Raw genomic sequence first — 10270 nt, forward strand, 5'->3', positions numbered from 1 at the left:
TTTATAGATTTGTAAGAGTTGCTTGGAAATGCATTTAATATTTCTTCTTTACTACGGAACTGTGCTAACGGTAGTTTCAATTATAATCGTAACTAGTTAAGACAAATAAGACCTTAGTATTAATTCAATTTCAGGTTTTATAACTCATAGACAAAGCTAATTTATGCAATAAAACAATGGATTTACTTAAATTATATTTGGACATTGGCATATTTATATTTTGTTGCTACAGAAGTTGGAATAGGAACTCAATATAACATCGCGAAATGGCAGCTAATTAAAAGAAAAATATATTAAATATTCCGTATTTTACGATAGTTCTTAAAAAATAAATTATTTGAAGTGATTTTGGATCTTTCGTAATAAATTATTTTGAACTATGTAGTATCTAATATTTGACGACATTTTTAATGTTTAGAAATTATTATAAACCTGCTTTCGCCCGCGACTCCGTCCGCGTGGAATTAAAAAAAAACATCCGCGAGTAAATGTCTTCTTCCAGACTATCCTCTACATCTATGCCAAATTTCATGAAGACCCGTTAAGCCGTTTAGGCCACAAACTCTAACAAACATCCATCCATCTAGACTTTCGCATTTATAATATAAGTATGATTTAATTGTGTACTACTTAATGACGTCAAATATAGTGTATTATAAACTATGTAATTTATTCCTGGAGTATGCGTAATGCAGTACATATTGTGAGTTTATATTCTAGACACGTCCATATTGCGACTGGCTGTCGCTCAGAACTAGATCATAAACCTTGCCTATAACTACGGTTGCCAAATCAAAGTATGCAGAATAGACTGTACTATATTAACATTACACTCACTTATTTAAAGTATACCAATATTATAAAAAGGGCAGATTTGGATTTTTGTACGTATTGAAATAACTTAAAAATTATTAGACCGATTTCAAAAATTCGCTCAACGTTACAAAGTTAATTTAGCTGTGAGAAACATAGGCTATATTATATTGTGTAATTCCAAGCGGACGAAGTCGCGAGCAACAGCTATAATTAATAATTAGAAAATTGAAAAAACAGACAGATTTTAATCTCCCAGGAGAGAAAAAATTATTGAATAACAAGAAGACACTGCATTGACGAAACCGTTTTACTTAGAGATCTAAAAAGAATTAACTGAATTGAAAATAACAAATATGTTGTATTTACAACCACATCATATTTAAACTCTGTCATTTTTAACAAGCTCAATCTTTAAAATCTTCAAAATAATTATAACATCCTTGGTCAAGGGTTACACCTTAGTTTTAATGCTTAGAGATAAAAAAATCTATTTTATTATAAACTTTACTAATATTAAATTCTTTTGTTACAGATATTCTTCAGCTTCAGAGAAGATCAAGATTCAGAAGAAGAATTAATATAACTTTTATATATAAAAAAAAATGTAAACAATTGTTGTACATGATTGTGTATATGAAAATAAGTTTATATTTAGAAAAAATGTCATGTACTTTAAGGAAATGTTACAGTATGACTAGCTTTCATTTGCGACGTCCGCTCGAAATTAAAAATAACTCAATTAGTAGCCCAGACTATGTTCTAAATATAAGCCAAATTTCAACGAAATCCGAACAACCGTTTAGACTACAAACACTAACAAACAAACTTTCCTTTACAAGATATGCAAAGGAAAGATTTGTATTTTTGGATGTATTCGATTCACGTAAAAACCACAGGACCGATTTAAAAAATGTGTATGTCGGTTACATAGGCTATGTTTTTATTTATTTTTTTTAATTTCACGCGAACGAAATCGCGTGTCATAGCTATTGTTAATAAATAATTAATGTTAGAGTCTACATTTTGCTGTACCGTAGTAATACCACGATCATAGAAGAGAAGCGGGATTATAGCGTTTCTTTTAATGTATATCAGAGGTCAATACAAGTCCCTACCCTGGGAAAGTATGAGAAGGAGAATTGCATTATAGGAAGGGAACTATCTTTTGAAAAATAATAATTTACTAGTAAATGACCAATATTTATGTTTACAGAGAAATGATGAAATATTCAATAATATGTATTATTTTCTGCATTTCATATTGTACTATAAAATATAGAATGCAGGAAAATATTTTTCTACGAAGAAGAGCACAGAAGTACACAGAAGTAAGAACAAATGAAGGAAGGCAGTTAAACAGTATACTTGACGCGCCCTTGTCATTCTTCTTGCCCCGTGTGTTATACTACTGGACGGAGAACTGATAAGGGCATGTCATGTATAGTAGCGTCGGTTGAAGAAGATAGAAGAAACTAAAAGAAGATGATGTTCTTTTGTGTATATGTTCCTTATTAGATACTAACTGTTCCTGGCGGCTTCATCCGCATGAAATTATGAAGTTTTAATTTTATTGTTTACATTTGTCAAATTATCAATTGCAAATGTCAAAATGACATGACATGACAAACCTTGGCAATCTTGGTTTCTTGATGTTGGCAGCAACTTATGGTCTCTTTCCCAAATTAGGGTTTTTATCCAAAAAATTTGCCTCCTAAGTTTATTGGCGTGATAATATATAGCCTAAAGCGTGACGTAAGTGTAGGGCTTTTTATTAAAAAAAAGAATTATTCAAAAATATGCTTTAATTGCTGACATGTTAGGCAACAAAGAAGTGTGTGTTTACGCTTTATTATAATAGTATAGATAAGTTTAACAAGGCCGGTAACGCATCTGCATGTCCCCTAGATTATCCCCACAATTCGTTTGCCCCTTCTCTTATTAAAAAGTGTTAGAAAAGAAGATAATGGAAACAATTTACGATCGTTTTAAAAATATGTTTCAAGACTTTGTATTGACATGTTTCAAAATGAAATTTGTGTAAATGTTCTTTGTAAATGGTTTTTTTTTGTTCAATAAAATCTATAACCTACAAATGTGTTTTTCTTCCTTACGCAAAGTAGTTAAGATATATGGTAGAAGTTCACATACTAGCTAGATTATTAAAACTAAAATAAGAATAAAATCTTCTCTTAGAAGTGTCACTTAGATTGCAATAGGGTGTTCACGTAATGATCATTTGCACTAATACAAAACAAATTAAAGAGTTTCCAATTTATGTAACATATAATAGAAAATAAAAATTACCTATAAGTGGAAGGTTCTTTGACCAACAAATTCAATATATACCGAGTATTCAAAAGACATTTATAGAAATAAACAATACAAAACTACTGGACCTGAAAAGTACAATAGTAGATAAATTCTCGTCTACAACTGTTGAGATTAAATCCTGATTAGACAACGTAATAATTGGCATTAAGAGCCGTGCACCTTTGACTAAACTATCGCACAACGATTGTCGATTGTTTCGCAGCCAATTCAACTGTTTAGTTGCACAACCAGAGTTGTGTACACCCCTCCATATAAGCTCATAGGAATCAAAGCGCGACTAAACAGTTGTGCGAGAATTTAGTCGAAGATGCGAGCGCTCTTTACTCGTATGCGTTTAAAAAATAAAAGTCAATCTATATAGTAATTAAAAGCCGAATACTGAAACGAATTTTAAATACAATCTGGAAGAAGTAAATTTTATTGGCATTTGAAGTTTATGTCGTTTCAGTGTTCGGGCTTAAATGCTTTAGAGTGATTTTAATCAAATAAATTGATTTGATGCCGAAATGGTTACTTGAATACAAAATGAATTAAAAACGAACGACACGAACTAGGGCAATACAAACACTAAAAATGAAATAAACACTTGAAAAAAAATAAAATTTGAAACTCAACCATTAGTCAATTGAACTTTTAGTAAATTCAAATTGATTCTATGAAATACAGTCTACATCCAGCTCACTATAATTCTCCACTGGGCTCGGATCCTACCCTAAATTGAAGGTAACTAGGTCATAGTCAACCATGCTGGCACTACAGGAATTTTTTCACCGATATGTGCAGGCCTCACGTTGCTCTGTTTTAACAACTACATGCAAAACAGCAGATATCTGAAAGCGGACTACAATTAGGACATCCATACACGGACTTAAACCATTCGGCATCGCATGAGTCACTAGCTAAGACGCATTACCGTCTTGCTGACTGCCTACCAAGCATACTAGAAACAAGTCAGTTTGAAGTAGAAAATATGCCGGCGTCAGTTTTCCGTCCAAATATGACGTGGTGGTCTTCAAAAGAAGGTAAACAGCTACCTATTAAGCTAGCGCGTACCATCTTTCGACTCCATCATCACTTTCTTTTACAAACGTAAAAAACCGAGTACAACGTCTATATAAAAATAACTTGATATACGTAGTTGACCTTTGACATTTACTATAAATGTTGACTGAATTCCTCAACTCGTGATACTTCCCAAGCTTTTATTTTAATGACTGTATGAATACGCTTTTACATAACTCATCGGGGCAGAGAGGGATAGCTGCTAATATCTCCATCTCATCTTAAGTACTTCTATATACATAAAATAAAATAAAATAAAATAAAATGACATTTAATCTTATCACCACTGCAACACAATTTGGAATAAGAGAAAAAAAACACACACACACAATACAGTAATTAAAAAATAATAATAATAATAAACACGTAATTAACAGGACAAACAAAATAATTGAAATGTGTATGCAGTAAATAGACGATACACAGAGTTAAAGTAGCTTTTTAATGGTGAAAGAATTTTTGTAATCGGCTCAGTAGTTTTTGTTTAATTTCGTACTGAAATCCAAGAATACATTCTTTCCTCTTTATAATGTTAGTATCGTTTAGCTTGGTATGGACAAAAATCACTCATAAATAATTTTCATAGACTTTATATTGAAACCTTCATAACAGGAGAAGTAAGTATTTCTGAATACCTAATCAAATATTTTGAAACTGCTTAACTAAAGAGTTAAACGATCACAAAGAGCATTGTATGTATAAAATCTACACTAAGGGTCTCGAAGTTTTCGCAACACCTAGTGACTGTTATAAGAGCATAATAAAACTATGAAGATAGAAACTGTTCTACAAAAATATGCTAGAACTAAATCATACTAATATAATTGCGAATGTTTAGATGGATGGATGTTAGCGTTTGTAGCCTAAATGGCTGAACTGATTTTGATGAAATTCGGTATACTTTAGAGCATAGGTTGGAACACATAGGCTACTCTCTTTTGTTTTCTTTTTAACTAGCTGTTCCCGTGCAACTTTATCCGCATAAAATTGTGAATATTTTATTTTATTGTTCACATTTGTCAAAATGACATGACATGACAAACATTGGCAACCTAGCTTCCTTGATGTTGGTAGCAACTTATGGTCTCTTACCCATATTAGGGTTTTTATCCAAAATATTTACCCCCTAAGTGTGAAATGAAAATATATATCCTAAAGAGTGACGTAAGAGTAGGGATTTTATTAAAAAAAAGAGTTATTCAAAAATATGCTGTAATTGCGTACATCTTTGGCAACGAAGAAGTGTGTGTTTACGCTTTATTATAATAGTAAGTATAGATATCACGCGGACGGAGTCGCGGGCGTAAGCTACTTTTATATAAAAAGAGCTGTCACCCGCAAGTCCGTCCGCACAGAACCAATGTAAACTTAATTAGTTGCCTATGTATTATTTAATATGATCGACAAAGCGTTTTCAGCCGTTACGGAGGTGCTAGTTATTGAGTACCTTAGTGTAGATTACACTAAAGGCAATCACTTAACGTCTCAGAGTGCGGCATTTACAATGTAAAGTATTGTAAGTTTACGTTAAATTAAACTGAAAGGAATAGTTAAAATTTCTCTTCCTCCAAGTTTCACCATTTATAAATACTTTTTTTTTAAATCCACGGGCACGTAATCGCGGGCAACAGCTAGTAAAACATAAAACATCTTAGATACTAATAAAATGTGTAGAAACAATCAACCAATAGAGAAGACAACATAAATTACTCGTATTATTGGGTATTTAAAAATGACAAATGTCCAAAACATTTCTAAAAAGTAAAGTTATCGCTTATGGATGATGGAGAATGGATGGATGTTTGTTAGAGATGAAATTTGACATAGATGGTAGAGGATAGTCTGTAAGAACACATAGGCTTGCTTTTGTTTTTTTAATCACGCGCGGACGGAGTCGCGTGCGAAAGCCAGTCTATATATAAATCGATCAACAATCGTTATTTAAATTAGTAATTAATTAATAAACTAACGCAATAAAGACCACTAAGCTCAACTAAATGCCTACCAAACTGGCTTCAATTCTCGCATCCCCCCGCACGTGGGGCGGGGGACGCAATAGGGGTGTGCGGGGGTAGGTTGACAATGGGCCGCTGCTCCGGACGCCTCTAATTGGTACAGCCCTAGGCATTCGCGACTCACCGGATGTGCATTTTTCTAGATTCGTACAAACCACGGAGTCGTTAGGCTACAACTTTTAATGATCAATACTTTAAAATGTTACATCAAATAAGAGTAACTTAGTATAGAAATTTCTATGAATCGAAAACTTACTGAAAAGGATATTTTATAAAAGGTATTGTATTTTATTTGAATATCTATTGAATTTGAAAACCATTATTATCTGCATTGACTAATGTCTACAATATGATAAACTTACCTACTTAAAATTAAAAATATATTAAAAAAGCCATATTATGACATTCAATAAATAAGTCGACTAACAAAGAAATGTTCTCGAGTTTATTCTTTTGCGTTTCAAAGATTATTACTATGACAATTTTTTACTATTCTACAAAAAGTATATCGTTATTTATCTAATTCTCTTTTTAAAAACAAAGACAGCAATATTATATACAGATAGAAAAAATATCACAACACTACTCCAACGTACCCCTGTTCGCTAAAAGTTGAGAGGCGTATGTTTTTCTTTAAAATAGAGTAAAAAACGTATAAAATAATATCTTGGTAACGAAAATATGTACATATAAGTAGGGATGTCCGTATGTAATGTGATTTAATGCATGTTTTTTTAATTCTCAACAACTGTGGGTTGTCTTTTAAACAATGCATTTTTTCTATTGATATCATTTATGTAAATTAAACAGTACATCCCTATTAGAAATTAACAACAGCAAGTTATATTAGTAACTAGCTTTCACGACTCAGTTCGCGGGGATTTAAAAAAACAAAAGTAGCCTATGTGTCCTTCCAGACTATCCTCTACATCTATGCCAAATTTCATCGAGATTTATTCAGCAGTTTAGGCTACATACTACAACAAACACAATCCAACTTTCGCATTTATAATATGAATAACTAGCTGTCGCTCGTGGCTTCGGCCGCATGTATTAACCGATAAATTAACTTTCAAATGGTGAAATGAATTTTGAAATCGGCCAGTAGTTTTTACGTGAATCGAATACATTTAAAAATACAAATCTTTCCTCTTTATTATATTAGTATATATGAAATACTTTATTGCGTTTTATTTATACTATTTCCTGATACAAATAGTATATTGGTTCGTTGGCCGCTGGGCAGTGTAACGCAACTTTTGCGGTTTACACACTGAGTGCATTCGCAGGTTCATATCCGGCGCAAATTGGAAATAGCACTATGACCAGTGGCGTAACAATTTATTGATAAATTCAATTTGTGTTGTTAAATTTACTATTGAATTTAATTGATAACAACTGTTACACCTGTTATATTATATTTTATAATAAACTGTCTGTCCTTGGCGGTATATCCAAACCAATACGACTTAGGGTCCTTCAAGAAGCGAGCCTACAATTTCCTCAAAGGCCGGCAACGCATCTGTAGTTCCTCTGGTGTTGCGGATGTCCATAGGCGTCGTTGACCACCTCTATGTTCCCGCAGCTCGTTTGTCCTCTTCTTTTGTAAAAAAAAATAGCTTTCGCCGCGACTCTGTCCGCGCGAAATTAGAAAAAAGTATCCTATGTGTTCTTTCAGATTATCCTCTACATCTATATCAAATTTCATCTAAATCCGTCATGGCGTTTATGCTACAAACTCTAACAAACATCCATCCATCCATATGAACTTTCACATTGATAATGTTAGTATGACTAATAAAAAAAAAACAAAAGTAATTAATCTAAGTTCATCTAGACCAGGGGTGACGAACATTTATCCAACAAATTGGCATTTAAAAAAATGTTTAATGCTGTCTTAGACGTGCCATTGAATAATTTTGGCTGAGATTTTTACATCAATACCATGGTGCATCTACTTTATAATTTTTTCTTAGTGTTTTGAATATCGACGTGCCCACAACGGCTGCCAGTAGTTCGTCACCCCTGCTCTAGACTATCTACATCTGTACCAAATTTCATGAAGATTCGTTCAGCTGTTTCAAAAATTAGTGCATACGAGTGTCTAAGCTACAGAAAACTACAAAAATAAGGTATTTTTTAAATAAAAGTAAAAGTTTTATAACTTACGTTTGAAAATTGTTTATTTGGATGAAAATTAAAAATAAGAGACCTCAGTAATTTTGCCACATCAAATGCTTAAAATTATCATCACTTGAAAGCATCTGTTAAATTCGTAATTAAAACATTCATATAAATTTTGCAGAGTTACCGCACATTCAGGTACGCTTTGTCTGCATAAGTTGCGGTTCAGATCTCAACGAATCCCATTTAAAATAATAAATTTCATATTAACCAAGTAACAAAAATTAGACTAGTTAAAAAAACTAATTCCAATTAAGGCTTAGCATAAAAGAAAAGATTATATTATGACTAGCGCTCGCGACTCAGTCCGCGTGTAATCGAAAAATGAGTAGCCTATATGTTCTTCCAGAGTACGCTCTACGTCTATGCCAAATCTTATCGAAATCCGTTTAGTTGTTTTGTGTACAAACTTTAACAAACATCCATCCATGCAAACTATTCCATTTATAAGTAAGAAGTAAGATTATTATATGTACAATCGGGTAATCTGACAGTGGTTTAATTTAAGAGCAACGTTTGAACGTTGTGTATTGATACGCGAAAGAATAACCAATAGAAATAGAAATAATTTTATTGAATAACAAGAGATTAACAATTATAATAACAGTTATAACTGCCAACTAAGATAAATACAAATTGTGGTAAATTACGATTAATCTGGTGATGCCCACAGTAGGCAATGCCTGTATCGTGGGCATCGAAAACAGCAGGAAAAATCTTTTCATACATTAATAACTAAATACCTACGCTTACGGCGTTTCGGTATTATTTATGAATTATATAATACTCTAGTATAATTTTTTTTTTATAACATAAGGTGGCAAACGAGCAAGCGGCCACCTGAAACCGCCAAAATGGCGAAGCGACCGCTGCCCATAGACATCTGCAATTGCAGATGCGTTGCCTACCCGTATACGACGGAGGAGGAGACGCACATAAAGAGGATATTTCCACTTCCTATGCATCTCCTCCACCTTCAAATCCACTTCCTCTTCCCAACCTCTCCTTATAAGAAAAGGGTGGTAAAGAGAAAGGGACTTAAATTGGGCCTCCGGCACCACACTCATCAGACGAAACATGGAATTGCTTCCATTTCACGCCTATCTTCTGTGTAGTCGTGGTATTACACCGGGCGTGCCGGCCCATTCGTGCTAAGATGTTAAAGCGGGCACTACCAATGTAAATAAATGAAAAATAAATAGGAGGCCATTTTTAAATGTCTATACGAAAACTAAACTAAAAAAGTCGGCCAGTACACAGCTAAAGGCTTTTTATTATTATCCCATCGTTAACGCCACTTAATGCTATGTAATTGGTTAGGTAATAGGCTTGTCTCGTTGAACAAGACAATTTATCTGAAAGTTAAAAAAATACCACGACCACACAGAAGACAGGCGTGAAATGGAAGCGATTCCGTGTTTCGTCTGTTGAGTGTGGTGCCGGAGGCCTCATTTAAATCCCTTTCTCTTTATCGCCATTTTCTTATAAAGAGAGGATGGGAAGAGTAAGTGGATTTGACGGTGAAGGAGATGCATAGGAAGGGGAAATATCCTCTTTATGTGCGTCTCCTCCTCCGTCGGAAAAGGGTAGGCAACGCATCTGCAATTGCGGATGTCTATGGACAGCGGTCGCTTCGCCATTTTGGCGGATTCAGGTGGCCGCGTGCTCGTTTGCCACCTTATGATATATAAAAAAAAAAGTTAAACACCGATGATTTCCACGACTGTACTCACAGTTTTACTGAATTTTCTGCTACTATTGAATACAACATTAGTGTTCATATTTCAATAACATACATTTCCAATGCATTTGGATATAATATATCCAAAATTACGAATCATCGTACATCAGCTTTTTAACTT

At 33.4% G+C, this 10270-nt stretch overlaps 1 long non-coding RNA gene across 2 annotated transcripts in view; it reads left to right on the forward strand.

Moving 5' to 3' along the window:
* The window catches only part of LOC106101339, a 38082-nt gene extending 36358 nt beyond the window's left edge, over positions 1-1724 (forward strand). For both annotated transcript variants that reach the window (XR_001225504.1, XR_001225505.1), the window contains exon 3: positions 1349-1724. This is a non-coding gene — a long non-coding RNA (uncharacterized LOC106101339). The remainder of the gene's footprint in view (positions 1-1348) is intronic.
* The last annotated feature ends 8546 nt before the right edge of the window (positions 1725-10270 follow it).

This window comes from Papilio polytes, unplaced genomic scaffold (assembly GCF_000836215.1).
Source record: "Papilio polytes unplaced genomic scaffold, Ppol_1.0 DF823991.1, whole genome shotgun sequence".
Lineage (NCBI taxonomy): Eukaryota > Metazoa > Arthropoda > Insecta > Lepidoptera > Papilionidae > Papilio > Papilio polytes.